This window comes from Anolis carolinensis, chromosome 4 (genome assembly GCF_035594765.1).
Source record: "Anolis carolinensis isolate JA03-04 chromosome 4, rAnoCar3.1.pri, whole genome shotgun sequence".
Classification (NCBI taxonomy): domain Eukaryota; kingdom Metazoa; phylum Chordata; class Lepidosauria; order Squamata; family Dactyloidae; genus Anolis; species Anolis carolinensis.
The window spans coordinates 118791196-118811656 of record NC_085844.1 but is presented as its reverse complement, the minus strand read 5'-3'; the positions used below and the strand labels follow the sequence as shown (position 1 = coordinate 118811656).

At 43.6% G+C, this 20461-nt stretch overlaps 1 protein-coding gene across 5 annotated transcripts in view; it reads right to left on the bottom strand.

Moving 5' to 3' along the window:
- Window positions 1-15352, bottom strand: part of rreb1 (ras responsive element binding protein 1) — a 183533-nt gene extending 168181 nt beyond the window's left edge. For 2 of the 5 annotated variants that reach the window (XM_008117950.3, XM_008117953.3), the window contains exons 1-2: window positions 14737-15352; window positions 4374-4417 (exon numbers count right to left, since the gene is read on the bottom strand). The gene's annotated coding sequence lies outside the window, so the exon portion shown is untranslated. Of the gene's footprint in view, window positions 1-4373; window positions 4418-12731; window positions 12867-14736 lie in introns of those variants that run through there. The other 3 variants (XM_008117960.3, XM_008117951.3, XM_008117956.3) reach the window with 3 other exon arrangements.
- Window positions 15353-20461: the final 5109 nt, after the last annotated feature.

Below are 20461 nucleotides of genomic sequence, written 5' to 3'. Positions count from 1 at the left end.
TTAAAACCAAAAAACTAATAGAAAAGTGACTTGTGCTATCTGTAGCTACCCAATGGCAAATTGTATCAATTATCAGGTTATCTTCATGGAAACACATACCTCTCAATAACACATTTAAGTTTGACAAAGAAATCTCAGAAGGAACAACCAAACTAATAGTATAATACTAAATGTTCAGAACAAGTGTCAGGATAGCAAAGCATCCCTAGCTTGGTCCTATTATACAAGTACAGGTGCCCAAGACGAGAATGCAAAATATCTGTTATTATTGTGTGCCTTCAGGTTGCCAAGGAAAGCTTATTATAGATTTTTTGCAAGATTTTGTTCAGGAGTTTGCCATTGCTTTCCCCTGAGTTGAGAGTGTAACATACAAAAAGACATCTTGTAGGTTTCTTTGGCTAAGCAGGGTTCAAATCCCGGCCTCCTAGAGTCCTGGTAGGTAAAAGTAAAGGTTTTTCCCTAACATTAAGTCTAGTCGTGTCCGGCTCTGGGGGTTTTACCTTCCCCGCCAGAGTGGTATCTATTGATCTACTCACATGTGCATGTTTTTGAAATGCTAGGTTGGCAGAAGCTGGGGATAACAGCGGGAACTCACCCTGTTCCCTGGATTCGAACCACTGACCTTTCATCAAGTTTAGTGGTTTAACCCCACTGTCTTTTCGATAATAAATTTTGTCTGTATGAGCCTTCAAGTTGCCTATCAAGTTATGATGACCCCATGAATCTCAAAGGGTTTTCACCAGCAAGAAATACTCAAGATAATGTTTTAACAGTTCCATCATTGGAAATATAACCTACAATAGCCCTTGGTTGGCGGTCTCCCATCTAAGTATTAACCAGGGCTGTCCCTGCTTAATGCAAGATCAGATGGGATCTGGGGCCTCTGACGTATTGCCAAAACCTATATTCTCTCTTTTGGGCATCACAAAAGACATTGCTTTAATTCCCCAAGAATGCTGCAGCACCTTGAAGTCAAATTACAATAAGAAGTCTGGCACAAGTCCTCCAAATCTACTTTAGCTGTCATATTGGAAGAAAGGATAATATAAAATAAAGAAATAGAGAAATAATCAACAGCCTTCTTCCTGACATACACCAGGCAATGTAGGCTCTTGCATAGAAAAAAAAATCAGCCTATAAATTTGGTAGGTTTTAAGAAACCAAGGGCCTTTCTTTACACATGTCATTCTCCCCCAGACATAGAGATGTCATGCAGATGCTCATTTAAAGCAACAGCAAAGAACAAAAGGGGGGGGAAACAAGAGCCATCAGAGCCTTCTTTTCAATGCTTAAGCATATCAATGCTTGTGGATTGGGAATGGGGATTCAATTGCTCTTTTCTCCTCCCTGCTGGTAGTACCCCCTAAGTGAGTTTGCTGGTGAATCCTCCTTAAAACTATTCAGCTGCCCTGTCGGGGAAGCCTTCGAATTCCCTTAGCATTACTTACTTGAATCACATTGAATAAACAGTCTCCACCCATCACCTACTTCTTTTGTCTATAGCTGCTATTCACAGAGCTACCTTTATTGACTGCAAGGTAAGGTAGCATGAAAAACTGGAGAGGTAGTTAGAACAAGCTGCACTAGAAAAACAGACCTTCTGCTGGAGGCAACAGAATCCACAGGCAGCCCAGCTATGATAGGGTGTAATTTTAGATTCACTACACTGGCTGTAAAAACATACCCATAGTCCAAAGAACAAACCTTCCTTTACAATTTGCTTGTATGCATCCATTTCTCACCAAAGAAGCCCAGAATTCCTTTGGACAATAAGCCAAAAAAATTTTTCCCACCTTTCATGGTAGAGTAATCATTGTGGGGGCAAACCTCCCAGCAAAAGTTAAAGATATTTCAATAGCATTTAAAAGAATATAGCTTTGAAAAGGTGATGCCTCCATTAGTGCTGAGTGGAGAGATAAATGCAGGAACAAAGCCACGTTGCCTAAGATTGGTTATTCCTGCCACAACAGCTATTGCCATCTTAAATATGGGGATCACTTTCAAACCATTGCTCCTTTAATATCAGGAACTAAGGAGCCCCCAGTGGCGCAATGGGTTATGGGTGAGCTCCCGTCTGTCAGCTCCAGCTTCCCATGTGGGACAAGAGAGAAGCCTCTCTTGGTAAAATTTATTTATTTATTTATTTACAGCATTTATATTCCGCCCTTCTCACCCCGAAAGGGACTCAGGGCGGATCACATTACACATATAGGCAAACATTCAATGCCTTTTAACATAGAACAAAGACAAACAAACATAGGCTCCGAGCAGCCTCGAACTCATGACCTCCTGGTCAGAGTGATTCATTGCAGTTAATTGCAGCTGGCTTGCTCTCCCGCCTGGTAAAATATCAAACATTCGGCCGTCCCCTGGGCAATGTCCTTGCAGACAGCCAATTCTTTCACACCAGAAGCGACTTGCAGTTTCTCAAGTCGCTCCCGCCACTAAAATAAATAAATAAATCAGGAACTAGAATGAGATTTAAGATGAAATGCTATTGATAAGGTATACTGAACCAAATTCTTATCATTTCAATATCCTTTATTTTTAATAATGTTCCATCACACAGAATGGATGTTCTTTGTTACAGAACCCCAAGATTCAAACCACATTTAGCCATGGCCAGTAATCCATTCCCATAACTAATGCCAATGCTTCTTGGAAGGTTCTGATAATAAATAATAATGTTTCCAACCTTTTCAGCTATTCAAAGCAGTACAGTTCCAATGTATTGCTCATTTCTTACAAATGACTCAACCACACTAAGGGCAAGTCTACTTTATTTCCCCCATCACAAGACGGCAATCTTTCCTAATTCTGGAAGTTCTTTCATATCCTACAGAACAGCATCCTCTCATACTCTACCTCCACACAAATATTTTGAATATGGACCACAAAACAAGAAAAGAGTTTAAAGTTTTTTAAAACACCACAGTGAAGGCCTGGTAACACACCATTCACCAAAGTAGAATGACAACAATAATATCACTCATACCATGACTCTGGTGATTATTCTAAAACAAATGCCACACTCTCAACCAGAAACTGACTGTGCATAAAGCCCACCAAAAGTCAACATTATAATGGGTAAAAGTAGTCACAATGGTGCAGTGGATAGCACACAGGGTTTAGTTCAGTGGTTCTCAATCTTCCCAGTGCCACGACCCCTTAATACAGTTCCTCATGTTGTGGTGACTCCCAACCATAGAATTTTTTTTCGTTGCTACTGTACTTCATAACTGTAATTTTGCTACTGTTATGAATCGTAATGTAAATATCTCATATGCAACATGTATTTTCATTCACTGGACCAAATTTGGCACAAATATCCATATTTGAATACTGGTAGGGTTGGGGGGGCATTCATTTTGTCATTTGGGAGTTGTAGTTGCTGGGAGCATTTTTAATCAAAGAGCATTTTGAACCCAGACTACAATGGACCCGCACGAAAATTCGTACACAGAACTCCCATGATCAACAGAAAATACTGGAAGAGTTTGGTGGGCATTGACCTTGAGTTTTGGAGTTGTGGTTTTCTTACATCCAGAGAGCAATGTGGACTCAAACAATGATGGATCTAGACCAAACTTGGCATAAATAGCCAATATGACCAACTTTGAATACTGGTGGTGGCCATCTGTTTCCAAAAAGGAAGAGCAGGACAGGTGGAGAGATCTTCAGCCTTCTCTGTCAAAGGGGTTCCTAAGACCACTAGAAATACGTGGTTTCTGATGGTCTTTGGTGACCCCTTTGACAGAAGGTTTAGTACAGAAAATCCATATTATTCCCTTTTGAGATTAAACGGTAATTCATCTCAGATACATCACTGTGTCTCAACCCAAATTGCCTCAACATGGATATTTGTGAAGCTAAGATGATGCTTAGATGATGCATAGGTAAGACTAAATATTACCTACAAGCAGAGAATTATATTTTCTTTTTTAAATCTAAGCCACACTTTATGTAACAATAATTGGTAGAAAACAGCAACCTTTGCAAAGTGAAGATCCCAGTAAAGGTAATTCTTTTCTTATTGGACATTGAAAACACCTTTGTACCTTGATATAGAGAATTTACACCTCTGGCAACTGTTTTTTAATCTTCATTATATATTTTACTGCAAGTTTTTAGTGTTCAGGCCAAAGCCATGAAAACTAGATAGTGTAGGATTTGAAAAATACTGTAGTAGTCTTAAGTGACCCATAAAATGCATGACAAGCCTCCATTACATCATTGAAAACCAAAATCATTCATAAATTCCACATATAAACTGTAAATTAGATACTGTCATTGCTTGGTTTTGGCTTACCCAACATTATAAATAAGGATATTTAGTGGAGCAAGATAAATAGAAAATATAAAGCAGTTCCTACCCCTTTCTAAACTTTAGGTTGTTCTTCGAAAATGTACTTTATATCTGTAAAGAGAAAAAGATAATACAAATTATTATGAGAAAGCGTGCATCAATTGTATATAATACCCAGTTTAAAAATCAAACTCTGTCAATACTTGGAAAAGTTACTTTCTTGAGCTGTAATTCCCAGAATCCCTGTGAGCATCCTAGCTGTCATTTGTCCCAAAAGTAAGTTTTCCAAGATGTAATTATTATTCACGTGGTACAATACCACCATTCAGCAAATACAAAACAACTTGAGGCAAAAGGCAAAACCTTTGAGAATGCCAGTAAAAGTTCACATCATGACTCTATGAAAACTCTTAATATTATTGTGTCCTCACATATCTTACTGCTGTTTGAATGAAAAACATTATATCCAATCTGTGTTTGAATTCACTACACAGGTCAGTGCTTGGAGGGGCTCAAAGGGAGAGACAAACAAAAATTAAGGATTTTCTTGGCTAAGGTTTACACCACATTTAGTGTAAACCTTCTATAAATCCTAAACTGGAGACAAGTGTACGCATATAATTTTTTTGATAGGTTGTCGCCATTCATATATATTTATATGGGAGCCGCAGTGGTGCAATGGGTTAAACCCTTGAGCCTGCTGGACTGCTGACCTAAAGGTTGGGTTGCTACCTGAAGGTTGCCGGTTCAAATCTGCAAGACAGGGTGAGCTCACGTTTGTCAGTTCTAGCTTGAGCAACATTAAAAAAAGCCTCCAAGCAGGATGGTAACACATAAGGGCATCCCCTGGGCAACATCTCTGTAGACAGCCAATTCTCTCACACTTCTTCTGACATGATAAAAAAATCTGTATTTATATTTAAAAGAAATACTACCCTACTAATTTGTAGGCAAGCCATTCATAAGTAAGTTTTAATCTTAGATTTAGGAGTAATGAGTAATTTTCAGCGAACTCAGGAAAATATTAATATTATTACACTCACAGCATCGTTAGTACTCTAATATATACCGCTTTATAAAGACATAGATTGAAACAATATGTTGTGTCATTATTTTCAGGACACTCAGCAACAGGAGTTTATCCCAAATTCAAAATCCCTAATCGTATTTCCAAATACAAGACATGAAACACTAGGTTTTTGTTTTGTCTGAACTGAAAGTTAGATATGTCCAACTTTTAATTAAGAACAAATGTAATTTCATGTTATTTACCCAAGGAATGGAACCAGAGAATGAATCCCTGATAGATGCACTTGGGTTAATTTTAGCATCCTTCTGTTTAGCTGCTTAGCAACACTTATCCTATGACCTTCTACACACCACCTACTTTCGCAAGGGATAACAAGTATAACCTCAGTGATCCAGCAATGATAACCAGTTTTGACTAGCTAGACAAGACTGCCTAAAATCTACTACTGCTAGAGGAAGAAAGGAACACAAACACGTATTTCTCAAATAAATAAACTTCACTAATAAGAGGGGAAAAAATCTAAATATAGGAAGAAAGTGAGGGTGATTCATAAAACCTATGGGGTAGATTTAAAAAAAAATACCATCTGTCTGTAGGCCCAACCACATTAACCAAAGATTAAAAATTTCCAGTTTTCACACCTGTAATTTTGTTTCAAACTCTTGACCCTCAAAAAGCAAAACAACTGATTTGATGCAGAGACGGATGTACACTATGTACCACCTGTACTGTATAAATAAAAAATAAAAGCCCAATTGCATTTAAGTTCAGCCATATTGAACCAGTACCATCTTTATACATTATCAGACTTTAAGATCTTCCTGATTATGAAAAGTTGGCATTAAATTAAAATTATAAACTGAATTTAAAAGCAGGCCTTTAATAATTTCAAAGACTATGAAAAACTGCAACCAACTAAAATACTGCACATTACTTTTCTAAGCACAGCTAGACCCTACACTTTTAGTGACAGTTTATAAAGTTACATTTGGATATGGTTGGGATTACTGTGAGACAGAGACATCAGCTTCTGGGTGATTGCGCTGAAACAAGTAAAACCATTAGGTGTGTCTTAAGTGAAGGGCGAAAAGAAGTGTTGTGGTAACTTGATTGATTGGATGATGGAGCCATGCTGTTTCTGAGTTCCTAACACACAAAGGGGTCTATTCTCCAAGGGATGTACATAACACCCGCTGATGCTAATGGGCATTATGCAGACACATCAAGCGAGGGCTACACCTCTAAGCCCTCAAAGGGAAAAAACAGAGCCCTAAAACAAATATGGCTGGTGTGATCATGAGTCACTGGCATATCCTTCTCTCTAGCATGTGTGCTCAAAAGCAGCATTCAGCTCTGTAAAGGGCACACTGGCAAGTTTTGTCAACCCTTCTCATATCCTATCAACGGGTTTATCTACTACAGAGCTTCTTAAAGTTTTCCACTTGGGAACCCTTCTGCCCCGAGAAATGTTTTCGTGGCTCCAGGTATATAGGTATATAAAACAGGTACAAAAACCAAACATTTACTGATAACAAACCAGCATTTGCAAGGCATGCTAAACAGGCTGATTTTCTTTCTTATTAAGTGCAGCTGAAGCATCTTCTGCAGAGTCCATTCTATACACTGCACAGATTCATGTAAATGTCTAAAACTGCAACTAGGTGATGTTCAGAAAAATATTTCAGGATCCCAACATTGAGCTAAGGGGACTCTATTTATGTTTGGGGACTCGCAGTTTAAGAAGCCCTGATCTAATGCATCAACTACCATAGAATCATAAAAATCATAAATATAAAAAAAATCATAAAAATCAAAAAAAGGTTGGAAGAGACCTCGTGGGCCATCTAGTCCGACCCCCTGCCAAGAAGCAGGAAAACTGCATTCAAAGCATCCCTGACTGAAACAATCAGGGCCAATTAACACGTCCCAGATGCCCCCAGGCAGGAAGCAGCCAGGCTTTGAAGTTGCAAGGCTTTTCAATGCTTATCAAGCTTGCCAAATTTCAACATTCAAATACACAAGTGTTATTTCTCCCACCCTGGACATTATTGCACAGATATATAAACCCCATTCTCAGACATGACAACCTCTGAGAATGCCTGCCATAGATGTGGGTGAAACTTCAAGAGAGAATGCTCCTGGAACATGGGTATACAACAACCCACTAAATGGAGCACTCTTTGCAGACTGACCTCAGTGTTATTGGAATGACTGAGAAGACAACTTTATTAGTAAGGCACTAAAGTAGATGGGGAAGAACAAGTGGAAATCTGTTGTCCTTTTAAACCCCAAAAAATATTTTGCTTTTTGTTTTCGTCCACCTATGGGCTGGCAAACAACTTCAGTAACCACAATTGGTCTGATCTTGAAGAGAAGGCCTACGCAAAGTTGGAGTTAGGAGACTAATACACCACTTCAACTCACTTTGTGCTGAGGATGAATGACACTAGGCAGGAGCGTCACACTAGGCAAGAAAACATACCTCCAATCATTTCCTTAGACCAGGCATGGGCAAACTTCAGCCCTCCAGGTGTTTTGGACTCTAAATCCCACAATTCCTACCAGCCTACCAGCTGGGTGTCTATGAGTTTTCCAGGCTGTATGGCCATGTTCCAGAAGCATTTTCTCCTGACATTTTGCCTGCATCTATGGCAGGCATCTTCATAGGTTATAAGGTCTGTTGGAAACTAGGCAAGTGGGGTTTATATATCTGTGGAAAGTCCAGGTTCGGAGAAAGAACTCTTGTCTGTTTGAGACAAGTGTGAATGTTGCAACTGATCACCTTGATTGGCATTCAAAAGCCTTGCAGCTTCAAAGCCTGGCTGCTTCCTGCCTGGGGGAATCCATTGCTGGGAGGTATTAGGAATTGTTGGAGTTGAAATCCAAAACACCTGGAGGATTGAGGTTTGCCCATGCTTGCCTTAGACATACACAGAAGGGGGGGGGGGGGGAGTCCAAACGCTGGCTGTCTCATCTCAATCATGTCACACAGCAAGGGACACAACAGACAACTTGACAGCTTTTTAAAAAGCAGATCTCCCCTTCCTTCCAAAGACAACCCCTGGAATTGCGAGGCTCTGAAGCCGTGTTGAATTTCGCCCTGGAATGCGAACTGCTCATCCGGATCTAAGTCTCTCTCCTTCTTCTATCCCTCACCAGGAAAGGAGCAACAGAGGACAAACTGCTGAGGCAGGCGAAAAGGCTGGCCCTCCCCTTTTATAACCTATCAAGGATGCATTGCAGAGCAACTCCCAGAGAGAGGGGGGGAGAGGGAGAGATAGTGTAACTCAGAGGTAGAGGGAAGGGAAGGGGGAGGGAAAGGAAGGAAGGGAGCAAGCGCAGAAGGGAAGGGAAAGAGGTGGGGGGGGGGGGGAGAGAGAAAGAGCGGAGCCTGAGCAAACTGATCAAACTGACATGACAAAGTTCAATCCACCTCCGCCATCCTCTGCAGCTCCTCCCTCTGAGAGAGAAAGAAAGTTTTTCAGCATCCCCAACTCGCCTGCCTCCTCTCTAACTCTGCCCGGCAACGAGATGCCTGCTGCCTGTTGCACAACTGCAAGTTGTTGTTGGAGGAGGAGGAGGAAGGGGGGGTGATGGGGCTGCGAGTGAGCAACTAGTGAGCAACCAGTTTCCCCCCTTCGGCTCTTCTCCTTTTCCCCTTTCATCCCAGGAAGCAGCCACAAGTTTAATTTAATGTGTTATCAAAGTCTTTCATGGCCAGAATTACTGGGTTGCTTTGAGTTTTCCGGGCTGTATGGCCATGTTGCAGAAGCATTTCCGCCTGCACGGAATTCTGGTGCCCCACCAAACTACAAATTCCAAGATTACAAAGCATTGGGTGCATTTAGCATGTATCCCTAGTCACCATTTATTTACACTTAAAACTAGGGAGTTCTTTTTCAAACACCCTGTAGTTTGGCACCACTTCAACTGCCATAGCTCAATGCTAGGGAATCCTGGGAGTCAAATAGTGCTGTGTTGTCAGAAGACTTTCAGGGCCAGAATCACTGGGTTGCTGTGAGTTTTCTAGGCTGTGTGGCCATGTTCCAGAAGCATTTCCTCCTAACGTTTAGCCTGCATATATGGCAGCATCCTCAGAGGCTGTGAGGTCTGTTGGAAACTATGCAAGTGGGGTTTATATAGCTGTGCATAGTTCAGGGTGGGAGAAAGAACTCTTGTCTGTGTGAATGTTGCAATTGGCCACCTTGATTAGCATTGAATAGCACTGCAGCTTCAAGATCTAGCTGCTTACTGCCTGGGGGAATTCTTTGCAAGGAGGTGTTAGCTGGCCCTGATTGATTCATGTCTGGAATTTCTGCAGGCCCTTCCACACAACCATGTAACCCAGAATATTGAGGCAGGAAATCTCACATTACCTGCTTTGAACTAGAATATATGTCAACATGGACTGCGATAACCCAATTCAAAGCAGATTTCCTGCCTTGATATTCTGGGTTATATGGCTGTGTGGAAGAGCCCCAGTGGTGTTCTTTATTTACTATCCTAATTTAACTACCAGTATTTTAAAAAACTCAGGTGTCCCCAGGTGTTATAGCCTACAACTTCCAGAAATCCCAGCCAGTTTACCAGCTGTTAAGATTTTGGGGAGTTGGAAGGCCAAAACATCCGGGGACCCCAGATTGAGAACCACTGCTCTAAAATCAGGACAGTGAATAAAGAACAACACTTTGAAAACAAAGGAATTCCTGACATAAATCAATTATGTTTCCTCCAACAACAACAACTTGCAGTTGTGCAACAAACACCTCCCAACAAAGGATTTCCCTAGGCAGTAAGCAGTCAGACCTTGAAGCTGCAAAGCTATTCAATGCTAACCAAGGTGGCCAGTTGCAACATTCATGCTTGCCTCAAACAGGCAGAGTTCTTCCACAGATATAGAAACCCCACTTGCCTAGTTTTCAACATCCCTCAATACCACTAAGGATGCTTGCCATAGATGTGGGTGAAACGTCAGGAGAAAATGCTTCTGGAACATGGCCATACAGTCCGGAACACTCATGGCATCCCAGCCACAAGTTTCTTCCTCTTCCCAGTTTGACAAGTTTGACCAACTTCCCCAGCCTGAAGAAAACTTTTTATTTTTGCAACATCAGCACGAGGAAACCCACCCTGAGCTCCATGTTGTTGCTTAGCGGAAGAAGAGACAAACTTGGGGCAGGAGAAGGGGGGAAGAAGAAGAAGAGGAACTCCATCCCCGTTTTCCTTTGACCAAGAAGAGGTCAAAAGTGGGGGGAGCAAGGGGACCTGCCATCCAAGCAGGGAGAGGCAGCCTCTCTCTGTCTCTTCGCCTCTTAGCAACGATTAAGGTCGCAGTTTCCTAAGAAACGAGTCCCGACTAGTCTGCACACATCAACACCAAGCGCGGAGGAGGAGGAGGAAAAAGAGAGTTTGGCCAGAAAGTTTGAGGCGTAGCAATAAAGGGAGGAGAAGAGGATTTGAAGAATCATAAGGGGGTATTAAAAGAAGGCGAGGATGTCACTTGGGGGGAGGGAGGGAAGAAAAGAGCTGGACCAGTAAAGAAGTTGAGGACAAGTTTTTTCAGCTCCTTTTCCTGCCCTCGTGATGATGCGTTGTGCGCGTTTCCTTCTCTAAACCTACCAACACACACGCAGACACTTGTGACACAAGCCTGGAAACGAGGGGGCCTTCCAGACAGGCCCTATATTCCAGGATCGGATCCCAGGTTTTCTGCTTTAAACCAGATTATATGAGTCTGCACTGCCAGATAATCTGGGATAAACAGATCCCAGGTTCTCTGCTCTAAACTGGATTATATGAATCTGCACTGCCAGATAATCTTGATACACAGGACCCTTCCACACAGCCCTATATCCCAGAATATCAAGGCAGAAAATCCCACATTATCTGAGTGTGGACTCAGATAACTCAGTTCAAAACAGATATTGTGGGATTTTCTGCCTTGATATTCCGGGTTATAGGGCTGTGTGGAAGGGCCCAAAGATCCCACGTTTTCTGTTTTTAACTGGGTGATACGAGTCTGCACGGCCAAATAATCTGGGATAAACACATCCCAGGTTTTTGCTCTAAACTGGATTATATGAGTCTGCACGGCCAAATAATCTGGGATAAACACATCCCAGGTTTTTGCTCTAAACTGGATTATATGAGTCCGTACTGTGCCAGATAATCTGGGATAAACTGGTCCCAGATTTTTTTTGCTTTAAACCAGATTATATGAGTCCACGCTGCCTGATAATCTGGGATAAACCACATCCCAGGTTTTCTGCTTTAAACCAGATTATATGAGTCCACACTGCCAGATAATCTGGGATAAAACACATCCCAGGTTTTCTGCTTTAAACCGAATTAAGTGAGTCCACACTGCCAGATAATCTGGAATAAAACACATCCCAGGTTTTCTGCTTTAAACCAGATTATATGAGTCCACACTGCCAAATAATCTGGGATAAACCTCCCCAACAAAGGATTCCCCAGGCAGGAATCAGCCAGGCCTTAAAGCTGCATGCTTATCAAGGTGATTAATTACAACATTCACACTTGCCTCCAACCGACAAGAGTCCTTTCTCCCAACTTGGCCCTTCCACAGATATATAAACCCCACTTGTCTAGTTTCCAACAGACTTCACAACCTCTGAGGATGCCTGCCATAGATGTGGGTGAAATGTCAGAAGAGAATGCCTCTGTAACAGGGCCGAACAAACACCAACCCTGTGATTCTGGCCATGAAAGCCTTGGACAACACATACAACTCCAATCATTCCAGGCATTGAGCCACTGCAGTTGAAGTGATGTCAAACTGCATTAATTCTACAGTGTGGATGCAGATGCAACTCACAGCAACCCAGTGATTCCAGCCATGAAAGCCTTCACAACAGAGATCCTAAGTTTTCTGCTTTAAAATGGGTTATATGAGTCCACACTGCTAGAGAATGTGGGATAAAATCCTGGGATATGAGGCCTGTCTAGGAGTTTCTCCCCTCCCATTCCCCATCCCTTCCAAAACTCAACTTCGAAGCAAGTTATCCCAACGCGGCTTGCATCTCCGTGGCAGGCCGAGGAGGAAAAAGGAAGGCGAGGAGAAGCCAAGGCAGGCACGGTCTTGTAAAGGCCCCCTCCCTCCCTCTTTCTCTCTCTCTTTCTTTCCTTCCCTCCTTTTCTCCCCGCCCGAGGCTGAAGCAAAGAGAGAGAGGGGTGGGGGGTTGCCAAAGAGAACGAGAAGTACCAAAGTGCGACTTAAAGCGAGAGGCGCGTCACACGCACAGAGCTCCGCGGATGCTGCTGCTCCTACTTCCAGCCTCCGCCCTGAGCAGGAAAAAGTTTGCAAAAAGAACTACCACCCCCCCCCCCCCCGCGAGAGAGGTGGTTTCTCCCTTCCCCCGCGCTCCTTTCTACCTTGAGTCAGCCGTTCCACTTCCAATCCGGGGGGGTGGGGAGGCAAGGAGGGATGGGACGCCATCACACTCCCCATCCTCACTAACCTCAACAAGCCGACTAACTGGGAAATATGGTCGCTTGGCGGGTGGGGTGGGGTGCGGGGGGGGGGGGGGGAGGAAAAGAGAAGCCAGTGGGATGTCCTTGAGGAAGGCGCGGGGGCCAATTGGGTTAAAAGATGCTGCTGCTGCTCCTTCCTCGCAGGCCCATCCAAAGCGGCTGGTTAAAAATAAACTTTGCAGTGGGAGGGAAGGAGGGAGAGAGAGAGATGATCTGGACGGATTCCTGAGCTCAGACGGTTTAATATGGATGAGCATCAGGTCCTGCTGCAGGCAACTGGTTGGTACAGTTTGCAACGCGGAAGGAAAGAAGAAGGCAAAAGGGGGGGGGGGGGGGGGGAGAGAAAGAGAGAGAGAGAAAGAGGGAGAGGAGACACTGGGTTGCTGTGAGTTGTATGCCCATGTCCCAGAAGCACTCTCTCCTGACGTTTCGCCCACATCTATGGCAGGCATCCTCAAAGGCTGTGAGGTCTGTTGGAAAACTAGGCAAAACTATCCAGGGTGGGAGAAAGAACTCTTGTCTGTTTGAGACAAGTGGGAATGTTATTATTATAATAATAATAATTTTATTTTTACATCCCGCCTCCATCTCCCCAAAGGGACAAGCCCGATCCAACAACGATTAATACCAAACACAGATTAAAACATCTCAATAAAATCAAGAAGACAATAACATAAAAAAAATTCAATTGGCCACTGTGATTAGCATTAAATAGCCTTTCAGCTTCATGGTCTGTCTGCTTCCTGCCTGGGCGGGGGGAAGCTTTGGTTGGAGGGGTTTGCTAGACCTGGGTGTCAATGTTTCAATGACCTTTTCAGTTAACACTTCCCAACAGAGATGTAATGATAAAACTTTAATAAAGATTATTTTTTTTAAAACCACTTCCCAACAGAGGGTTCCTGCAGGCAGGAAGCAGCCAGGCTTTGAAGCTGCGAGGCTATTCAATGCTAATCAAGGTGACCAATTGCAGCATCCACACTCGCCTCAAACAGACAAGAGTTCTTTCTCCTACTCTGGACCATCCACAGATATAGAAACCTCACTTGCTTCTGGAACATGGCCATGCAGCCCGAAAGACTCACAGCAACCCTCTGCCTCATCACAGTAGAGCATGAATCCACTTTAAATCCGGTTTTGGTGAGGCCCAGGACCTGTCTGGCTGAGCTGCCTAAAGGCCTCTCCCTAAAGTGGATTTAAAGTGGATCCAAACTCTAGTGTGATGAAGTCCCCCCCCCCCCAATGATTCCGGCCATGAAAGCCTTTGACAAAACTCCCTTGCTAAGTTTCCAACACACCTCACAACCTCTGAGGGCGCTTGCTATAGATGCAGGCGAAACGTCAGGACAGAATGCTTCTGGAACACATGAGAGGAGACAGTTGGGGGGGGGGGGGGAGGAGCAGCAGAAGAGAAAGGAAGTCTGCGTTACATCGCCAGCATCCTCCACATCCACACAGGAACTTTTCCCAAACTTTCCCAACTTTGGCAAACATAAGGAAGGGAGGGGGAAACGCAGACAGTGAGTGAGTGACACATCACACTCGAGTTTGGATCCACTTTAAATCCACTTTCGGGAGGGGCCTTTAAAGAGCTCAGCCAGAAACCGGATTTAAAGTGCAGCCATGGGCAAACTTGGGCCCTCCAGGTGTTTTGGACTACAACTCCCACAATTCCTAACAGCCTACCGGCTGTTAGGAATTGTGGGAGTTGTAGTCCAAAACACCTGGAGGGCCCCAAGTTTGCCCATGGCTGCTCTAGTGTGATGAGGCAGACAGTACCTTTCCACTTGCTCATCCTTCCCCATCACTCCCAAAGGAAACCCCCTTTTGCTTTGACTTTGGAGCCCAAAAGGGGGTTGCGTGTAGTCCCACCGTTGCCCTTCACACACTCCAACACGCTTTTACTTACGTCCGATTTGCTCCGGATCGAGCCATCCTGAGGCGAAAAGAAAAAAAAGAAAAGAAAGAAACGCTGGAGGTGGCGGCGGCGGTGGTGATGCTGGCCGGCTTGAGTCCCTTCCTCTCTCCAAAAAGTGGGGGGAATCGAGGGAGATCCGAGACGAGAGAGGAGCAAAGTTTGTCCCAGATGGGAGGACGGGGGGGGGGGGGGATAGGAATCGAATTCAAAATGGCGTTTTGTATGGATGTGCAAAGTTCATCAAGTCCGCAATAAGTTCCCGTCCGCTGCTCGGAGGAAGAGGCAGGCGGGCGGGCAGGCAGGCGATGGAGCCGGTCTGGGCGGGTGTCCCGCTTGGAGAGAGAGACAGACACAGAGAGAGAGGCCTGGCTGTGTCTTTTTTCTCCCCCTCTGGCCACCCCTTCCCCACTCATCCGCCGCTTCTCCCCCGAAGGAGACACATCACGTGTTGCTCCTGCGAGGCTCCGGGGGACGTGTGGCTCAGCCAGGCGGAGGAGGAAGAGGAGGAGGGTGCTGCCTGTGCTGCTGCTACTGCCTGTTGCTTGTTGCCTGTTGCAAGCTGGAGCATCCCTCGCTGGCTCCGCCGCCTCCTCCCAGCAGAAGAGAAGTCAAAACTTTTCCTCCTCCTCCTCTTTCCCTCCTCCTCCTGAGCAACTTCGATGCAACTCCCCCCATCACGTCTCAACCGCCCTGATATGTTATGTATTTATTTTCTTCTTAAGGGAGGGAGAGGGAAGTGGCCAGGCTCCCGAAAGAAAGTCTCTTGTGTTGTACCATCTGGCTGCGGCTTACAACCCAACTCACAGGCTCCCCCCTCCATTACATTGCATTTTGCAAAGGAGGAAGCAACGCCGTGGCGCAGAAAGAGAAGAGGAGGAGGAGGATGCACAAGGTCTTCCTGCAGGCATGGGCCCTCCCTGTGTTTTGGACTTCAACTCCCACAATTCCTAACACCGGGAGGGCCCAAGCTTGCCCATGCCTGCACAGCCGGTAGGCTGTTAGGAATTGTGGGACTTGAAGTCCAAAACACCGGGAGGGCCCAAGCTTACCCATGCCTACACTAACCCCTTGTGCATCCTCCATGTGCCCATGCCTGGGCTAGTAGTGACTTCCCCGAAATGTGCCCTGGCCCTTTCCCAGTCATAGAATCATAGAATCGTAGAGTTGGAAGAGACCTCACGGGCCATCCAGTCCAACCCCCTGCAAGCAGCAGGAAAATCTCATTCAAAGCACCCCTGACAGATGGCCATCTAGCCTCTGCTTAAAAGCCTCCAAAGAAGGAGCCTCCACCACAGTCCGGAGTAGAGAGTTCCACTGCCGAACAGCTCTCACAGTGAGAAAGATCTTCCTGATGTTCAGGTGGAATCCAGGCCCTTTCCCTGTCTTCTCCTCTCTGTTTCTCATTCTGTCTCTCCTGTTGTGACTGCCACTACAACCTAGAGCAGGGGTCCTCAAACTTTTTAAGTGGAGGGCCGATTCACAGTCCCTCAGACTGCTGGGGGCCCGGACTATGATAAAATAGTAAAAAAAGGATTGTTTTTGTGTGCCTTCAAGTCATTTCAGACTTAGGTCAACCCTAAGTCTAAAGTTTAGGACAGTGGCCAGGTAAATGACCTTGGAGGGCCTTAGTTTAGGGACCCCTGACCTAGACGATCTCATAAGACCATAGGTACCCTGTTTCCCCTAAAATAAGACATCCCCAGAAAATAAGACCTAGTAGAGGTTTTGCTGAATTACTAAATATAAGGCCTCCCCTGAAAGTAAGACCTAGCAAGACCTTGTTTGGAAATGAACAGAACACCAGAGCATGCAGGATAAGTAAATGTATGTACCATAGAGTGTTGTACATGGAAATATTGGTAGTAATAAGAAATTCTTGATAGGATTCACAGTTTGTCTGGTTTATGCTGGTTTGTGATGACAACTACTGTACAGTATATAATAAATGTTCATATTTTTTGTTCAACAATAAATGTGAATTCTTCATGGAAAAATAAGACATCCCCTGAAAGTAAGACCTAGCACATCTTTGGGAGCAAAAATTAATATAAGACACTGTCTTATTTTAGGGGAAACACTATAGATGATCTCGTCAGACCATCAGAAGACCGTAGATAAGGAAAGGGACCCTCAAAGGCCATCTAGATGGTTTCATGACCATAGGTAAGGAAAGGGCTCCCCAAAGGCCATCTAGACAATCTCATAAAACCATAGGTAAGGAAAGGGACCCTCAAAGACCATCTAAATGATCTCGTCAGGCCATCAGAAGACCATAGATAAGGAAAGGGACCATCAACAACCATCTAGATGGTTTCATGACCATAGGTAAGGAAAGGGGTCCCCAAAGGCCATCTAGACAATCTCATAAAACCATAGGTAAGGAAAGGGACCCTCAAAGACCATCTAGATGGTTTCATAAGACCATAGGTAAGGAAAGGGGTCCCCAAAGGCCATCTAGACAATCTCATAAAACCATAGATAAGGAAAAGTACCCACGAAGACCATCTAGATGGTTTCATAAAACCATAGGTAAGGAAAGGGACCCTCAAAGACCATCTAGATGGTTTCATAAAACCATAGGTAAGGTAAGGGACCCTCAGAGGCCATCTAGGTGGTCTCATAAGGCCGTAGCTAAGCAAAGAGACCTTCAAACACCATCTAGACCAAGGTACCCCAAACTAAGGCCCGGGGGCCGGATGCGGCCCTCCAAGGTCATTTACCTGGCCCCCACCCTCCATTTTATAATATAATATTTTTATATCAGTTTTAATAATATATTATATATACATATAATATTGATAAAAATATTATGTTATACAATATAATACTAATAATAATACCATATAATAATATTAAATTATATGTTATATATTACATATAATATTACAGTATAGTGGTATAGTTCAATGTATAGTAATATATAATGCTAATATTGTGCTATGCTAATAATATAATATATTGTATGTACATACAGCTGCTCTGAGTCCCCTTTGGGGTGAGAAGGGTGGGATATAAATGTAGTAAATAAATGTAGTAAATAAATAAAGGAATAATTTTAGACTCAGGCTCACCCAAAGTCTGACATGACTTGAAGGCACACAACAACATCATCAACAACAATAGCAACAACAACAACAACAATCCTAATTAACTTGACTATCTCATTGGCCAGAAGCAGGTCCACACTTTCCATTGAAATCCTGACAGATTTATGTTGGTTAAAATCGTTTTCATTTTTAAATATTGTATTTTTCTTTCATTTTTGTTGTTGTTTTGTACTACAAATAAGACATGTGCAGTGTGCATAGGAATTTGTTCGTATTTTTTTTTTCAAATGATAATTCGGCCCCTCAACAGTCTGAAGGATGGTGGACCGGCCCTCTGCTTTAAAAGTTTGAGGACCCCTGATCTAGACGATCTCATAAGACCATCCAAAGACCAGGTAGACTTAGGTCAACCCTAACTCTAAGGGGCCAGGTAAATGACCTTGAAGGCCACAGGCCTTAGTTTGGGGACCCCTGGCCTAGAGAGAGAGAGAGAGAGAGAGAGAGAGAGCACAGAATGGAACAACAAGTCCCTCTGCTTGGTTAAGCACCCTTCCAGACAGGTCCTACATCCCAGGATCTCATCCCAGGTTTTCTGCTTTGAACTGGATTATATGAGTCAGTCCACACTGCCAGGTAATCTGGGATGAACAGAAAACCTGGGATCAGATCCTGTGATGTAGGGGCTGTTGGGGCCCCTTCCACAGATCTGAATAAAATCCCACAATATCTGTTTGAACTGGAATATATGGCAGTGTGGCCCCAGTTTGAAGCAGATATTGTTGGATTTTCTGCCTTGATATTCTGGATTATATGGATGTCTGGAAGGGCTCCCTCCTGTTGACACTTTCTCTGGCAAATATGCAAGAGCTGACTACCCTGTTTTCTCAAAAATAAGACATCCCCAGAAAATAAGACCTAGTAGAGGTTTTGCTAAATTGCTAAATATAAGGCCTCCCCCGAAATTAAGACCTAGCAAAGTTTTTGTTTGGAAGCATGCCCGCCAAACAGAACACCAGAGCATGCAGGATCGGTAAATGTACATACCATAGATTGTTGTACATGGAAATAATGGTAATAACAAGAAATTCCTGATAAGATTCACAATTTGTCTGGTTATGCTGGTTTGTGATGACAACTACTGTACAGTATATAATAAATTTTCATTTTTTGTTCAACAATTAATGTGAATTCTTCATGGAAAAATAAAACATCCCCTGAAAATAAGATCTAGCGCATCTTTGGGAGCAAAAATTAATATAAGACACTGTCTTATTTTCGAAGAAACACAGTAGTTTCTCATCCTCTTTGGGCCCTTCCACACAGCCCTATATCCCAGAATATCAAGGCACGAAATCCAACAATATCTGCTTTGACCTGGAATATATGGCAATGTGGAGTCAATAACACAGTTCAAGACAGATATCATGGGATTTTCTACCTAGATATTCTGAGATACAGGGCTGTGTAGAACAGCCCTTTACTGGCTACTTAACCAACTGCAGGCCTTGATTTTGGCTCATTCCAGACAGGCCCTATATTCCAGGATATGATCCCAGGTTTTCTGCTCTGACTGGATTATATGAGTCAGTCTGCACTGCCAAGTAATCTGCTATAAACAAAAAAACCTGGAATCAGATCCTGGGATGTATAGCCTGTCTGGAAGGGCTCCCATCTCCCTCCTGTTGACATCTTCCCTGGCAAATATGCAGGAAGAGACTAGTTTCTCATCCTCCTCTCTTTCCTGGCCACCTGACCCACCCCAGCATCCCAGGTTTTCTGCTTTGAACTGGGTTGTATGAGTCAGTTTGCACTGCCAGATAATCTAAAGTCGTTTCCACACAGCCATATAATCCAGAATATCAAGGCAGGAAATCTCACAATATATGCTTTGAACTGGGTTATCTGAGTCCACTCTGGTCTACTGGAGGCAAGTGTTCAACTTGCCAGCTTGATTAGCATTGAAAAGCCTTACACCTTCAAGGCCTGTCTACTTCCTGCCTAGGGGAATCCTTTGTTGGGAGGTGTTAGCTGGCCCTGATAGTTTCAAGTCGGAATTCCTCTGTTTTCAGAGTGTTCTTCTTTATTTACTGTCCTGATTTCACAGATCAGTAGCCAGATATTGTTCATTTTCATGGTTTCCTCCTTTGTGTTGAAATTTTCCACATGCTTGTGGATTTCAATGGCTTCTCTGTATAGTCTGACATAGTGGTTGTTAGAGTGGTCCAGCATTTCTATGGTCTCAAATAATATGCTGTGTCTAGGTTTGTTCATCAAGTGCTCAGCTATGGCTGACTTCCCTGTTTAAGTTAGTCTGCAGTGCCTTTCATGTTCCTTGATTTGTGTTTGGAACACTTTGAGAAATAAGCCCTGGAAACAGCACCTATATGGTTCAGATATGTGTGTGACACCTTCACCATTTGGAGCCATGGAAAAGAAGAACTAAAAAAAGTTCCTGGACCACCTTAACAGCATCCACCCAAACATCAAATTCACCATGGAAAAAAGAAAATGAAGGAAAACTGCCATTTCTAGATGTCCTAGCCATCCACAGACCCAATCAACAATTGGGCCACACAGTTTACAGAAAACCTACATACACAGATAGATACCTACATACCATGATACCATGACCCAAATAAAAAAAGAAGCACAATCAAAGCCCATGAAGA